The sequence below is a fragment of the Hemicordylus capensis genome, chromosome 1 (assembly GCF_027244095.1).
Source record: "Hemicordylus capensis ecotype Gifberg chromosome 1, rHemCap1.1.pri, whole genome shotgun sequence".
Lineage (NCBI taxonomy): Eukaryota > Metazoa > Chordata > Lepidosauria > Squamata > Cordylidae > Hemicordylus > Hemicordylus capensis.
Window position 1 is genome coordinate 282,442,245 of NC_069657.1, and position 13,629 is coordinate 282,455,873.

The following is a 13,629-nucleotide window of genomic DNA, read 5'->3' on the forward strand; positions in this document are numbered from 1 at the left end:
TCCCATGGCCCCATACGAGGATCTGTACCCCGTTTAATCCTCTCTTACCCTCAAAAGGCTGGTAATGAGATTGACCTCAGTTTTTCCTAAGAAAGATCTGGTCAATTTTCTAAAGAAGTTTGAAAATGTCTAGAAAGCATATTAGTAAGGTAAATAAACAACAGTATAATGATCTTGCCTCTCTTAGTATTTAATGTATAGCAAAATCCCCACTCCCCTAATAACTTTCTTTGCCAGCCCTTTGATCCCCCAATCTAAAGTTGCCTCTAAGGCTAATCCAGCTGTGCATAAGGTAGATCAGGCTGAATGGGAGGTTATCTGGGTGACTTACAGTAGATGGGCAAGGATTTCTGGCTTCCAATTGTTTCACAATGGCAACAATAGCCTGCACTCCCAAAAAATTGCTTTGTGGGCCGGGGGCTACGAGTAAATTTTTATGTGAAAAGACTGAGCTTAATTTTGGTACTGAAAACAAATTCCTGATTTGAACATGTGCTCACAGTGACTCTTGTTTCTTAATTCTAGGTGTGTGCTCATCTCCCTGAGCCACTATTTTGCACCTGGCTGTGGTTGGCTGGACCTTGGGGTTTAAGCTGGTTTTTTTTTTTTTAAAGCAGGCATCCCGCCCCCCCGCCGCCGCCGCCTGCCCCAAGCCTGGAATCTGCCCACCCCAAGCAAGCACACACACCATAAAATTGAATTGAGGTTCTGTGCATCATCTCACTTGCCCTGAATAGCAAAAGGAAAAACACCTTGGTCCTGATTGAGAGATATACATGTATCTCTCAGTCCATCTGATGGACCATCTGTGCACTGCTGCATGTTTAAGAATCCAGAGTCCTAGATGAACTCATCTGTGAATGTGATCTAACTCTGAACTATACGTCCATGGTTTTATGCACATGCTTTTTGTATGTGTGGCTACTAATCCAGTAGGCCACATAGGAATACTTCTAGACACTCATCACCAGCCCTGAATCAGGGCACCCTTGGATGTCTTCTGATTGCAGATACTTTCATAATATATAGCTATTCAGACATTACAATGTACAGATGTCTATACAGATGTACATGCTTTTGGGTGAATGACTGTATTTGCATTCATTTTAAAAGGCAGGGCAGCTCTGTGGCTACTGTGTCATCACACTTTTGGCAGTACTCCTGTTGGGAATGATGTGAGTACCATCAAGAGTATGATGATGATGAATTCTTTAGTAGGCATGGAGCCTCCCCACCTTTGGAAGCAGAGACTCAAAAGTAGTGAGCTTGTCTGTCACTTAGATCAGCTGCTTGCTTCACAGTATGTAAGCCAATGTGTAAATAAACATATGTGAGTACAGAACTGTATGTGTGTTGAACATAAGGTGTGAATGGGGCTTCAGTCTTTCCTTTCCCCTTGATGATTCTGAATGAAGGAAGATTTTGATGGTGATTAAAATAAGTTATTTATTCACCCGCTATTAGTATACCAATCAATTAATTTGTCACTAAACTGTTTAACAGCTTTGTTTCTACTTTCAAAGTACTTCTTGACAAATACTTATGTACATCATATTAATCAAGAAACATTTGTATGATATTTAAATAAGTTTATGGGCACAAATGGAGAAAAAGGAGCACAATTCATGCTAAAAAAAATGGTGCACAGTTTAATGATTGCATTTCCCCAGGTTGTGTAGCAGTCTTGTTAACCAGTGCTTAAAATGTGATTGTCTAATAAAACATTTTGCTCACACCTAAAGGCAAAAATCCAGTTCACATATACTAGAATGGTTTGCAACAATGTTGGTGACTGAATAGGGTGAAAAGGCTGGGTTTGTTAGAAAGGGAATACCTATGGAGGCCTTTTCTGTGAAGCAATACCATGACTTCATTACCATGTCAATTCTGGGAAAGGCCTCTGATTTAACACAGCAGTTGGCTGAATCCATATGGAGCTGATGAACCTCTGAATGAATAGTGAATGGAAAAACTGCTGGAATCTACTTTCAGCTTTTTGTTCCTAGGGTGACCAATGCAAAAGACCTAAGAACTATGCTGCACAGATGGTATGAAGGGTAAAATCTGCAGGTTTAAAATATGCTCTTTTATCTGTGTGTGTGTGTGTACACTTGCACTTAAACTGAAATACATATCCCACTACGTCCTTTTCTCCCCATGGATATGGGCAACCAAACAATTTACCACACATTTTGTAGGTGGTATGACATAGGTTTCTTCTTCCAAATTATAAAAATGAATCAGATTACCACTTTATCAGCTGGCTGCAAGGACACCATAAGAAGTTTCCACTTGATAAATGTTTTTTGTATCTATCCTCTGATTGTGTGAATATTGTTATCCACAGCGCAAAGGGTGAAAGCCAGCTTTTGACAAAGAAGCAAATAGCATACATGGAAAGAAATGCACACAGCAGCAAACAGCTTTAAAAATGTGCATTTTGTCCAACTATGGACAAAGCAAGCATGAAAATGTGACGTGTGATAGTAAAAAGGGGGGGGGGGAGTTCTGAAATTCCTGCCATTCACCCTATGTGGTGGGAATATGCAGATGTTCCCATTGACACAGTCATGTACGTCCACTAGGGTTACATGCTTTAAGAGTTCGACACATCATTGCAAGTGCCAGTACAGTAAATCAAAAGGCTCTCTGGCGTTATCTGGTTTCCTTTCTGCCGTGAAAAGTTAGAACAGATGTCACAAGAGAGGACAAAATGGATTTTACCCACCGAGAGGAGCTTTTCTTGCCACTGTTAATAGGAAGCTCCTTGAAATGCTAATGGACACATTTTGTGTTGCTGGGTTTGCATAGAGAGGCTGGGAAACCGCTCTGATCCTTTAAAAAAAAGAAAAGAAAAGAAACCTTTTGTTATTAATCAAGGAAAATCTGCTTCTCTTCTGAAACAGCACAGTGCTTGGAATGGTGTGAAACTGCTGGCAGTGCAGAGATCTCTACATACAGCAATCTGCATACAAAAAGTGCAGTAAAACTGCTGCACTTCAACAGGATATTATGCATGTCACAATTTTGTTTAGAATTTGCATAGATGTTTTACCTCCCTCTCTTATGGCAGTAAGGAAATGTACAGTGAAAACCACACTGAGTTCCACCCCGAGTCCTTCTTCTGAGTATTTTGATTCTTTGCAACTTATTTCCTTCCTTTCAGTGATCTGAGAATGCAAGACTGGAAACTCACTTTTTACAGGCCAGGCTTTTTAATATTTAAGAACACAGGACAAATCTTCTGTTGAAGAAACCCCCTTAAAATATTGCACGTGCTTAGTATCACAAGGCCTTGTTTGGTATTTGTGTGCCTTCGGACATCAAAGCATGAGCTTGAGCTACTTTGAAAAGCAGTGGACATTTTGTTAGGGACTTCAAAGAGAGCAAGTGTTTTCCTTTTTCTTCAAGTGTGAAATAAAGCACTTTGCTCAAAAGTATTCCACAGTTTATGATTAAGTCAATTTCAGTTCTAAAGAATTGTGCTGTAGTCATATTTTAAAAATCACATAGGAAATGACTGGGATAAATTAAATGAAGTTTGCATGGGGTGTAAATTAGATTGATCCCCCCCAATCGTTTTATTTCAATTGATAATATTTATAGATTGCTTTTCGGAATAGTGCACATACACCATTTTGTATGGTTCATAATGGCACATAAGCCATTATGTTCATGTTCAATTAAATGGGTGTGTGTTGGGGCGGTGCAGTGCGGTGTAGTCGTAGTTCTTTTATTGCAGCCATAGGCCAAACAGGGTGGGGCGGTGAGAACAGGACTGCAGTAGCAAGACCATTTCCAGCCTACATACGTTCAGTTGAAGGTTGGAACTGACACTGTGCATGTACAAACTGTAACCATGTAGGCTTTCTGAGTAGTTAGGACTCCTGCAAAAAACCATTGCCATACCTGAGATTGAAAGTAGAGCTATTGCTTTGCTGTAGGAAACTGTATCTGTAGATACAGCACTGGAATTTGTATTCTTCAAGAAGTACAGCTGTGAATGATGGAGTGATTGTCTTGATGTTCATGATGTGCAGGACTGATATCACAGCACCAGTCTTTGAAACCAGCACAGCAGCCCACTTCTGTTAATCGCTGCTCTGCTGTCATCGTGTCTAGGACAGGACTGGGAGACCAGCCCCTTCCATGTGCTTGTACCACATTACATTTTGCCACAGTGGTAGACTCAATGCTGCTGGATGACCTCTTCCTCCAAAGTGGCATGGGGGACAGAAAGTGGTCATTATAAGGTCTGGGCCCTGAGAGGATCCCAAAGGCCTTTTTGCCCCAACACTATTTTTGTTTAAGGGATTTTGCTTCCCACTCCCTTAGGTGGAATGTGTTTCCCCTGTAACAGAGCGCTTTCAGAGCACAGGGAGAATGATGAAAATTGCCATGCTCTTGCAAAAGAGGGCCCATGCTTCATGCAGGGGCTACCCTAGCACTGTGCGTGTGTTAGAAGCACACACACACACACACAGCACTGCTCTTCTATTGGTAAGCAGCCAGGCCTGCCAGGGGTGTAGCTATAATTGAGTGGATGGGTTCAACGAAGGTGGGGGCCCCAGCTCCTGAGCGTCTGCAGCTCCACCCCTCTCTATTTTCTTCATTATCTCCCTCACTCCGAGGGGCCGCCGGGAAGAGGGGCGAACACAAACCCCCTCTCCCCTAGCTACACCCCTGAGGCCTGCTCTTCTGGATCCTAAGCCAGGGTCATTGAATTCTTCCTCCGTAGATTCAAGAATGGAAGCTTCATGTTATGCCAGTGTGGTGGGAAATGCTGCAGTGCTGCTCCTTCCTGTGCAACAGGAAACATTAGAAGTCCTGGACTGCATGGGAGGAGGAACTCGTGCTCTATTTACTTCTCAGACCAGCATCACTTCAGTCTAAGTCAGGCATCCCCAAACTGTGGCCCTCCAGATGTTGCTGAACTACAACTTCCAGCATACCCAGCCAGAAAAAATTGTGTCTACGGATGCTGGGAGTTGTAGTTCAGCAACATCTGGAGGGCCACAGTTTGGGGATGCCTGATCTAAGTAATAATGATGGCATGAGAATGGTCTGGCCCATGCCCAGGGCTCTTCCCACATTACTGGGGCATCTTACATTACCATAGTGGCTTGAGAAATAATCCATTTGCAGCAGCACCTATGCAGTGTCACCCAAGACTTCACTCCAAGATTTGTGTCTGTGGAGAGGTCATTGAGGTGCTGTAGGCCTTGTATGATTTCTAGTTTGGCAGGATCCATGAAGGCTGCCTGCACCTGCAACAGCAGTTTCTATACATTTATTTCTCCTAGGCATACCCGTCGCTAATCCCATGTATGGCAGCTCTTGTGAGAGCAGCTGCCTGGGGGATAGCAACAGGGACGCAATGGCGGCGGGCCAGGCCGGCCAGCTGGCAGGAGCAGGAGGAACAGGAGGCTGTGGTGGCCCGGCCTGACCCAGCTGCCGGGAGAAGGAGGAGGCGACGGCGGGCTGGCTGCTGAGAGGAGGAGGTGGCAGCGTGCTGGCCACCAGGAACAGGTGGAGGCAGCCTGACCCAGCTGTCAAGAGCAGGAGGCGGTGGTGGGCCGGCCTGGCCAGGGGAATTGGCGGGCGGGAAGAGGCGCAGGGTGGTGGTGGTGGGAGAATCAGGCCGGCATTAGGGGGGAGAAGCGGGGGGGGGGAGTAGGCTATTATCTGCGCCCAGCCCAGCTAGTTTCACAAGAAAGAATGCACAAGCATTTAGGGACATCGGAAGCTGCTGTTTATTGAATCCACCCATTGAGTTGGATGGATACCAGTCCATCTAGCTCAGAATTGTCTACACTGACTGACAATAGCTCTCCAAGATTTCAGGAGGAGAATCTTTCAGTTCTACCTGGAGATGCCAGGGAGTGAACCTGGGACCTTCTGCAGGCAATCATGAAGATGCTCTTCCACTGAGCTATGGCCCCTATCTTACAGAGCTCCCATGAGGTCACCCTTCCAAATGTAAACCAAGATAGCCCCTCCTTAGAAAAGGGGACAATTCAAGTTCACTACCCCAAGACCAGCTCTCCTCCTTGTGTCTCCTTGACTACTGAACCATTCTGTTACATATATTAATAATAAACTAGCTGACCCTGCACAGAGCATCTGTGTAGTTGTGCACTGAGCCTGTGGCATCCCCCCACAGTACTCTCGCTTGTTTGCTCTTCCCCCCATAGCTCACTCGCTTGCTCTCCCCCCACAGCTCACTCGCTTGCTCTCCCCCCACAGCTCACTCGCTTGCTCTCCCCCCACAGCTCACTCGCTTGCTCTCCCCCCACAGCTTGCTCGGTCTCCCCCCCGCAGCTTGTTTGCTTGCTCTCCCCACCCCCGCAGCTCGCTCACTCACTCTATCCCTCCGCAGCTCTCTCCCCTCACAGCTCTTCCCATTGGGCAGGCCAGGGCCAGGTCATCCCGCCGCCACCTCCCACCTCCTCCTCCCAGCTGGTAGGGCTTTGCCCGCCGTCCACCCACCTCTTCTGGCTGGAGGGGCTTCACCTGCTGGCCCTCCATCTCTGCATCCTCACCACCGCCATTATTTCTCTCCGCTTCAATGCTGGAACTCTTGCACACTCTAGAGCATCTGCGTGTTAGTACTTGATTGCTCCCCTCACCTCAGTGATCTCCCCACCCTCAGCTGAGCTGCACTCCTGTTCCTCCTCCTCCATCCTGTTGTTTCCATCCCCCTCACCCTTCTTGGTCATGGCTGCAGCGTTGCTGGCGCCTATTGGCCAGGCTGCAGCTCCTTATCCCCAGAGACCTCCCCACCCTCACCCGAGCCCTGCTCCTCCCTTCAGGAACAGCAGCAGTGGTTCCTCACTGCTGCCACTACCATGGCCATTGGTTCCCCTCAGGCCACTGACAGGCCCGGGCCTGTTCTTTGCCTGCCTGTCTCCCTCCTCCAATGGCCTCGGTAGCCCCAAACAGCACCAGTGGTTGACTGGGCCCTTCCTTGCTGCCAGTGCTGCCATGGCCGCTCATTCCCCTGTCTGGCTGCTGACAGGCTCAGGCCTGTCCCTTGCCCTTCCTTCTGTCTCTCTTCCCCCTCCCTTCTTTTTCTCTTTCTCTCTCCTCCACTCACTCTTCCCCACTCTTCCCACCCCCACTTCATGTTCTATCTCTCTCCCTCCCTCCCTGAGTTAACAAATCTTGTTCATCTCGTTTCCTCATCTAATTCACATGACAGGCAGCCTTCTTCTCCTGAAGGGGCTTTTTCCTCCCTCATGAATCCTCTCTTCACAGACCCCTGCCCACTATCCTTTTATATATAGATAGATAGATTCCTCTCTTCTACAATCAAGAACATCTTCCAACCAGTAACAGTTTCATTTTAACTGACCTTAACCACCACAGGCTCCTCGTCCTTATCTGCATAGGGAATCCCCATTGCCCAATCACCACAGTGCCACAGGCTCCTCCTCCCTATCTGCATATGGAATCCCCACTGCCCAATCAGGTGCTTCTGCTTGCACACTCTGTCAGCCAGCCTTGCCCTTTCTACCACGTCCCCACGCATGGCCTGTCTTGGAGAATTAATAATATAGATGCTGTTATGCACTGGAAACTGGTAATGAGTATGATACTTGTTATATATACTGTAATGGCACAGCGAGGAAATGACTTGATTATCAAGCCAGAGGTTGACGGTTCGAATCCCCGCCGGTATGTTTCCCAGAATGTAGGAAACACCTATATCGGACAGCAGTGATATAGGAAGACGCTGAAAGGCATCATCTCATATTGCTTGGGAGATGGCAATGGTAACCCCTTCCTATATCCTACCAAAGACAACCACAGGGCTCTGTGGTCACCAGGAGTCGACAAGGACTCGACAGCACACTTTACCTTTACTTTGAGAAAGATTTTATATATACTTAGATAATTAATTTTAGCAAACAGGTAAGAGATTGAAGACCCAAAGCATGCCTGTGCAATATGATGAATGTCACCACCTTGTGATGTCTGAGATGAGGAGACCCATGTTTTTAATGGGCCTCATTGCCAAGGATGCCATCATTGCATGAAGAAATGGCAAATGCCAAATCCATGTAATGCAGACACTGCAACTCTGCGCCAGTGCAAAGGCCTCTAATATGCTGAGTGAGCACATGTGACCATTGTTTCACACTCAGGATACTCAAAGCCTCGTAAAGCCCTTGTGCTGCAAACTAGCCCTCCTCCGTCATAGTTCAGTGGGAGCAAGCAGTAAGTACCTGGGCCCTGCTCTTTCTCCTCAGATGTGGTGACAGCCAAGAGCCTGGATGGCTTTAAGAGGGGTTTAGATAACTTCATGGAGGATAGGTTTATCAATGGCTACTAGTCTGAGGGCTATAGGCCACCTCCAGCCTCCGAGGCAGTATGCCTCTCAATCCCAGTTGCAGGGGAGTAACAGCAAGAGAGAGGTCATGTTCTCAGCTCTTGCCTGTGGGCTTCCCAGAGGCATCTGGTGGGCCACTGTGTCAAACAGGATGCTGGACTAGATGGGCCTTGAGCCTGATCCAGCAGGGCTTTCTTATGTCCTTAAATGCTCAGCTGTGGCTCACAAGCATGCTCAGTTCTTAGGAAGTGCTCAGCACTTGCGTATCACAAGATATTGCCATATCTTGTGCTCAGCATATGGGAAACACACAGATCCTCAGCAAGAATGTCAAACGCTTTAAAGTGCACTAACTTTAAATTGTATGGAAATCTGTTTTATTCATTCATTCATTCATTCATTCAATTTCTATACTGCCCTCCCAAAAATGGCTCAAGGCGGTTTACACAGAGAAATAATAAAGAAATAAGATGGATCCTTGTCCCCAAAGGGCTCACAATCTAAAAAGAAACATAAGAAAAACTGTATTCTTCAAGCACTTGCATAGATAGATAGATAGATAGATAGATAGATAGATGTCTTAGTGGTTTGCTGGACCTGGCTAGCAAATTGCAGAATGGCTCTCCCATGTGATACAGGTTTTTGTAATGCCTCACTTCACGAAGCTGGTAGCAGCTGTGGTTAAATTTTCTAAGAAGCTAATGTGGAGGTGTTCAACAGAAGAGAAGGAATGTGCGTTCTTTATTAGGAAGTGGTAAGTATATTTGTCTCAGTACAAACCATAACTATTTCTGGAAACGGTGGTTTAATTCTTTTTTCCTCTAGCAGCTAGAGCATTTCATTCTATAGTCATTCTCAGATGTACTGGTATTATAAGAATAATTCCATCATAGTAGGCAGTACTTCAGTTGGGTTTCTCACCTCTTATCTTTCTTTTGAGACAAATTAGCAAACAGTGGAGTTTTGACTTTTGACCCAATGTGTTAGCAACCACGAGTCAGTAATGCTTTTCCTGATGCTTGCAGAGGCACACTATTGCTCATTTGGTGCCATAGGCTTAAATATCTCTGTAGACTTTGGAGAACATTCTGTAAATTACAAAGAATTAGCATACCTTAGAGCCTGTTTCCTCCCTTATGTGCCCTGGTAGCCCTTATGGTCAGCAAAGGACCTCCACACATCACATTTACCAACAAGGGATAGCCTTACTACTCTGTTGCTGCAAAAGCAACTAGGAGTCCTTTAGCATCTTAAAGACCAAGAAAGAAAGAAAGCTTGTGTATTACATCCCAAGCTTTTGTGGACTAAAGCCCTTTAAGAAATATTCATCTACGTGAAGGTGTTCATCCTGAGGTTCTCACTTGGGTCCACAGAGATGCTGTTGGACTACAGCTCTGCTCATCCTCCATGGCAATGGCCACTGTGGCTTCTGGGGATGATGGGAGCATCTCTGGGGACCCAGGTTTGAGAAGCCCTGCTTTAAGCTGCTATAGGACCGCAAACCGCCCCCCCCAAATGCCAATAAAAGTTTCTTAGAGGAGTGCTCTCTGTGAATGACTAATTGTTCTAGACCTCATCCTTTTTATCTGATACCCACCCCAAGCCTTCTGACAGAGCAAGATAGGGATTTTAGAATAGTCTTCAGGTGAATGGGGAAATAGGGGCATGTTGTTGGGTATGGTCTTATTTTTGTATTTGCATTATTTGGCTGCCTTTCATCATTCACCCAGTTCTTAGTCTTACCTACTCTACATGGCCCTGGTCCAGTGCATTTAAAAATGTAGCCTGATGTATTTAAACTAAGCAGTGGAAACATTTCCTGTCACTTGATCTACACCTGGGCTGCTCAACTTCGGGCCTCCTGCAGATGTTGGCCTACAATTCCCATAATCCCTGACTATTGGCCACTGTGGTTGAGGATTATGCGAGTTGTAGACCAAAAACAGCTGGAGGGGGGGGCCTAAGTTGAGCAGGCCTGATCTACACAGTGGAAAAGACTTTCGCTGCAACATTTGTGTTTGTCAGGCTGCTGTTAAGGTTACAGAAATAGGGAGTGGGTCACCAGTGTTGGCAGCTCTAATTGATTTAAATCAGATTAAAGAGTTGCAATGGGATTAAATGTATTCTGTACAATGTTTGCTATACACTTCTCCTCTTCAGCCAAAGCCTGTAGAGGAATTGGCTTATTTCATACCACTGTTTCATTTTGACAAACCAGCCTAACGCAGTGTTTCCTCTAACAGAAAATCCCAGAGGTTATTGACTACAACTCCTAGCATCCTCAGCCAAAACCCACTACAACTGGGGGTTCTGGGAGCTGTAGTCAACAACATCTGGGATTCCCTCTTACATGGGACACTGAACCCAAGTCTACATAGTGAAGAACTACAGGCAGAATTCTGACAGGAGGTTGAAGCTTTGTAGCCCAGATCCAGTGTTCCTTCTAACAGGGATTCCCAGATGTTGTTGACTACAACTCCCATAATCCCCGAGCAAAAGCCATTGCAGCTGGGGATTCTAGGAGTTGTAGTCAACATCTGGAAATCCTTGTTAGCAGGAACACTGCCCAGTTCCACTGCTATTCCTACTATAGCTTCTTTAATTTACTTGGGAGACATGTAAAGTATTAATAGCTGAGTTTAGAGGGTAGAGCAGCTGGTCTTTCTGTCTATGACAGGCCTGCTTAATTTACCACAGGCCTGCTTCCCCTCCCTGTTGTTTTTGGACTACAACTCCCATAATACCCAGCCACAGTGGCCTTAAATTCAGAGGCGTTTTCTATTCGGGTAAATATGGTAAAAAAAATATTGTTTCAGTTCTAAGGTGTTGATTCCCTCATCTCTGGAGCTTTGGTTGGTATGGCAGCTGCATCTGTTCTTAAGTCTGACCACTGGGCCACAGTTACCCATGCTCTGGTTACCTCTAGACTATTGCAACACACTCTACATGGGGCAGCCCTTGGAAAGCATTTGGAAACTGCAGTTGAGGCTGTCGAGATTTGTAGCTGGGAAGTCATTACTGTAACAGTACATGAGCTGCCTATCCATTTCTGGATTCAATTCAGGGAAATGGTGCTTACCTTTAAAGCTCTTAAATGGCTTAGGATCTGGGGTTCTGAAGAACCATATTTTCCTGTATACAGAAAGCTTCTTTTTTTGCTTCGGTTGTCATTGGAGGTCCTGCTTCAGGCTTGGGGCCCAGTCATTCTGAGGTATGGCAAGCAGGGTTGTCAGGTTGGATACATACACAATGTAGCTTGAGATCTGTGAGGTAGAGCCTGGAGATGTCACAAGTCTGCAAACCTTCGAAAAATTAAGGGAAAATTGGGAATAGGGGCAGTGCCCCCCAAATGGCCTGTATGTATCTATGTTGTAGTTCAAGGTGGGCCTTGGGGCTGAAGAGATTAAAAACTACTACTTTTAACTGACCTCTAAGGGTTTCATCCAACTGTACAGCCTTTATTTGTGAGTTTTAATGCTTGTGTGTTTGTATTATCCACCTTAGTCTGTATAAAAATGCAAATGCTGGAGGGTGGAGAAGAGGACAACCTCTGAATGTATTTAAATTATTTCCCACAACTTTGAAACTTCTGTTATTCTTTCCCACCACCGCCCCACTCATGGTTTCTCCCCCTCCTTGTTCAAACTTCCAATGTCAGGTAGCACTCTGCAAGTTGCTATAATTCCAACACCTAAGATGGCCTCATAAACCCTGCGGACATTGAGCTACCAGAGAACAGATTGGATTGGTAAAAATAAGTGTGTGTGTTCTCGCAGATCCTGAGAAAATAGCACCTTCACTTTGTTAAAAAAAAATCTGTTTGTGCCACTTTGATAATCACTTCATAACTGGTGGGATAGCAGAACATATGTCTCTGAAGTGGCAGAATATATAAGTCTTCTGTACCTCTGCTCCCTGAGAGAAGGAGGGAGAGAGAAATACCTTTGCAGAGCATCTTCTGTAAAATCAGTGCCAAAGGGTTCCTTTAAAAATTCAACTGAAATGTAAATTGCTCAAGAAAGCTAAATGAAATTTCTAAAGGGTGAAATGGAGATGAACTGTGAGTTGAAAGGCTTACTTGACATCTGTTCCAAGTGGCCATTCTCATCAGGAACAGTGAGTCCCTTTCCCTGGTACCTTGTCTTGGTAAAATACTGTCTCTGTTGGAGAGATGTTGAAGATAACTTTTAACGTGTTCTTAAGGGGCACACATGACTCACTAGAATTCTGAAGACATTTCAACTTCCTATTCTGGATTTCTAGATGAGAGCAATTGGTTGCTCCAGGCCCCACTTATTCTGCCAAGCCACTCTGCTCAAAACCCCTCCCAACTGTTCTAGCCAAGCTATGGAAGCCACTCCTATCAGCCAGGATAGCTATGGAACCTCCACAATGGAGCAGAATACTTGTATGCCAGATGCTGGGGAACAAACAATACTCTTGCTCTCATGCCTTGCTTTCTGGGAGATGGATCATAGCTCAGTGGGAGAGCACTTGCTTTGCATGGAGAAGCTCCCAGCTGGCATCTCAAGGTAGGGCTGAGAAAGATCCTTGAATGAAAAGTGGAGCACCTCTGCCCATCAGTGTAGACGATGTGAAGCTAGCTGGATCAATGCAGAAGAAGGCAGGCAAGCAAAATGATCAGGGCAGGGCCTGGAGCACCTTCATTATGAGGAAAGGCAACAGTGTTTGGGCATTTTAGTTTAGGAAAAATGGTGACGGGGGCCATGTTTGAGGCTTATAAAATTATGCATGGCATGGAGAACATTTCCCCCCATCTTTCTCAACACCAGAGCCAGGAGGTTATCCAGTGAAGTGAATTGACAGAAGATTTAGAGTGATAAAAGGATGGGTTTTTGCACACAATATGTGGGACTGGCTGCCACAAGATGATGTGACAGCTGTTAGCTTTGGTGGCTTTCAAAAGGGATTAGTCAGATTCATGGGGGGACAAAGTCTTTCCTTGGCTCCAAGTCATGCCACCTCCAGGTCCAGAGGCATGATGCCTCTGAATAATAGTTGCAGGGAGAGCGACAGCATAAGAGGGGGCTCTTGTTTGTGGGCTTCCCAGAGGCATCTACTTGGCAATTGTGGGAAACAAGATGCTGGACTCGATAAGGCTCCTTGGCTCAATCCAGCAGTGAAATAAATGTTTTAGTTCAGAGGAGAGAGAAACTGGAAGCTGACAAAAGCTTCTGAAGCGCTTTCTGGAGTATCCTGATTTTGGGGAGTCTGGATTAGTCTTGCAGGAAACCAGATAAATTCACAACTTTTGTATAAGCACAGGATGGAGCATG

General features: G+C 45.6%; 2 long non-coding RNA genes across 4 annotated transcripts in view; one reads left to right on the forward strand and one right to left on the reverse strand.

Moving 5' to 3' along the window:
* The window catches only part of LOC128345887 (uncharacterized), a 12,539-nt gene extending 5,891 nt beyond the window's left edge, over window positions 1–6,648 (reverse strand). For both annotated transcript variants that reach the window (XR_008316696.1, XR_008316690.1), the window contains exons 1-2: window positions 6,490–6,648; window positions 2,729–2,835 (exon numbers count right to left, since the gene is read on the reverse strand). This is a non-coding gene — a long non-coding RNA (uncharacterized LOC128345887). The remainder of the gene's footprint in view (window positions 1–2,728; window positions 2,836–6,489) is intronic.
* Window positions 6,649–9,038: 2,390 nt separating this feature from the next.
* LOC128339899 (uncharacterized) overlaps window positions 9,039–13,629 on the forward strand; it is a 109,007-nt gene continuing 104,416 nt past the window's right edge. Inside the window, exon 1 of one of the 2 annotated variants that reach the window (XR_008313308.1) lies at window positions 9,039–9,086. This is a non-coding gene — a long non-coding RNA (uncharacterized LOC128339899). The remainder of the gene's footprint in view (window positions 9,087–13,629) is intronic. The other variant, XR_008313307.1, reaches the window with a different exon arrangement.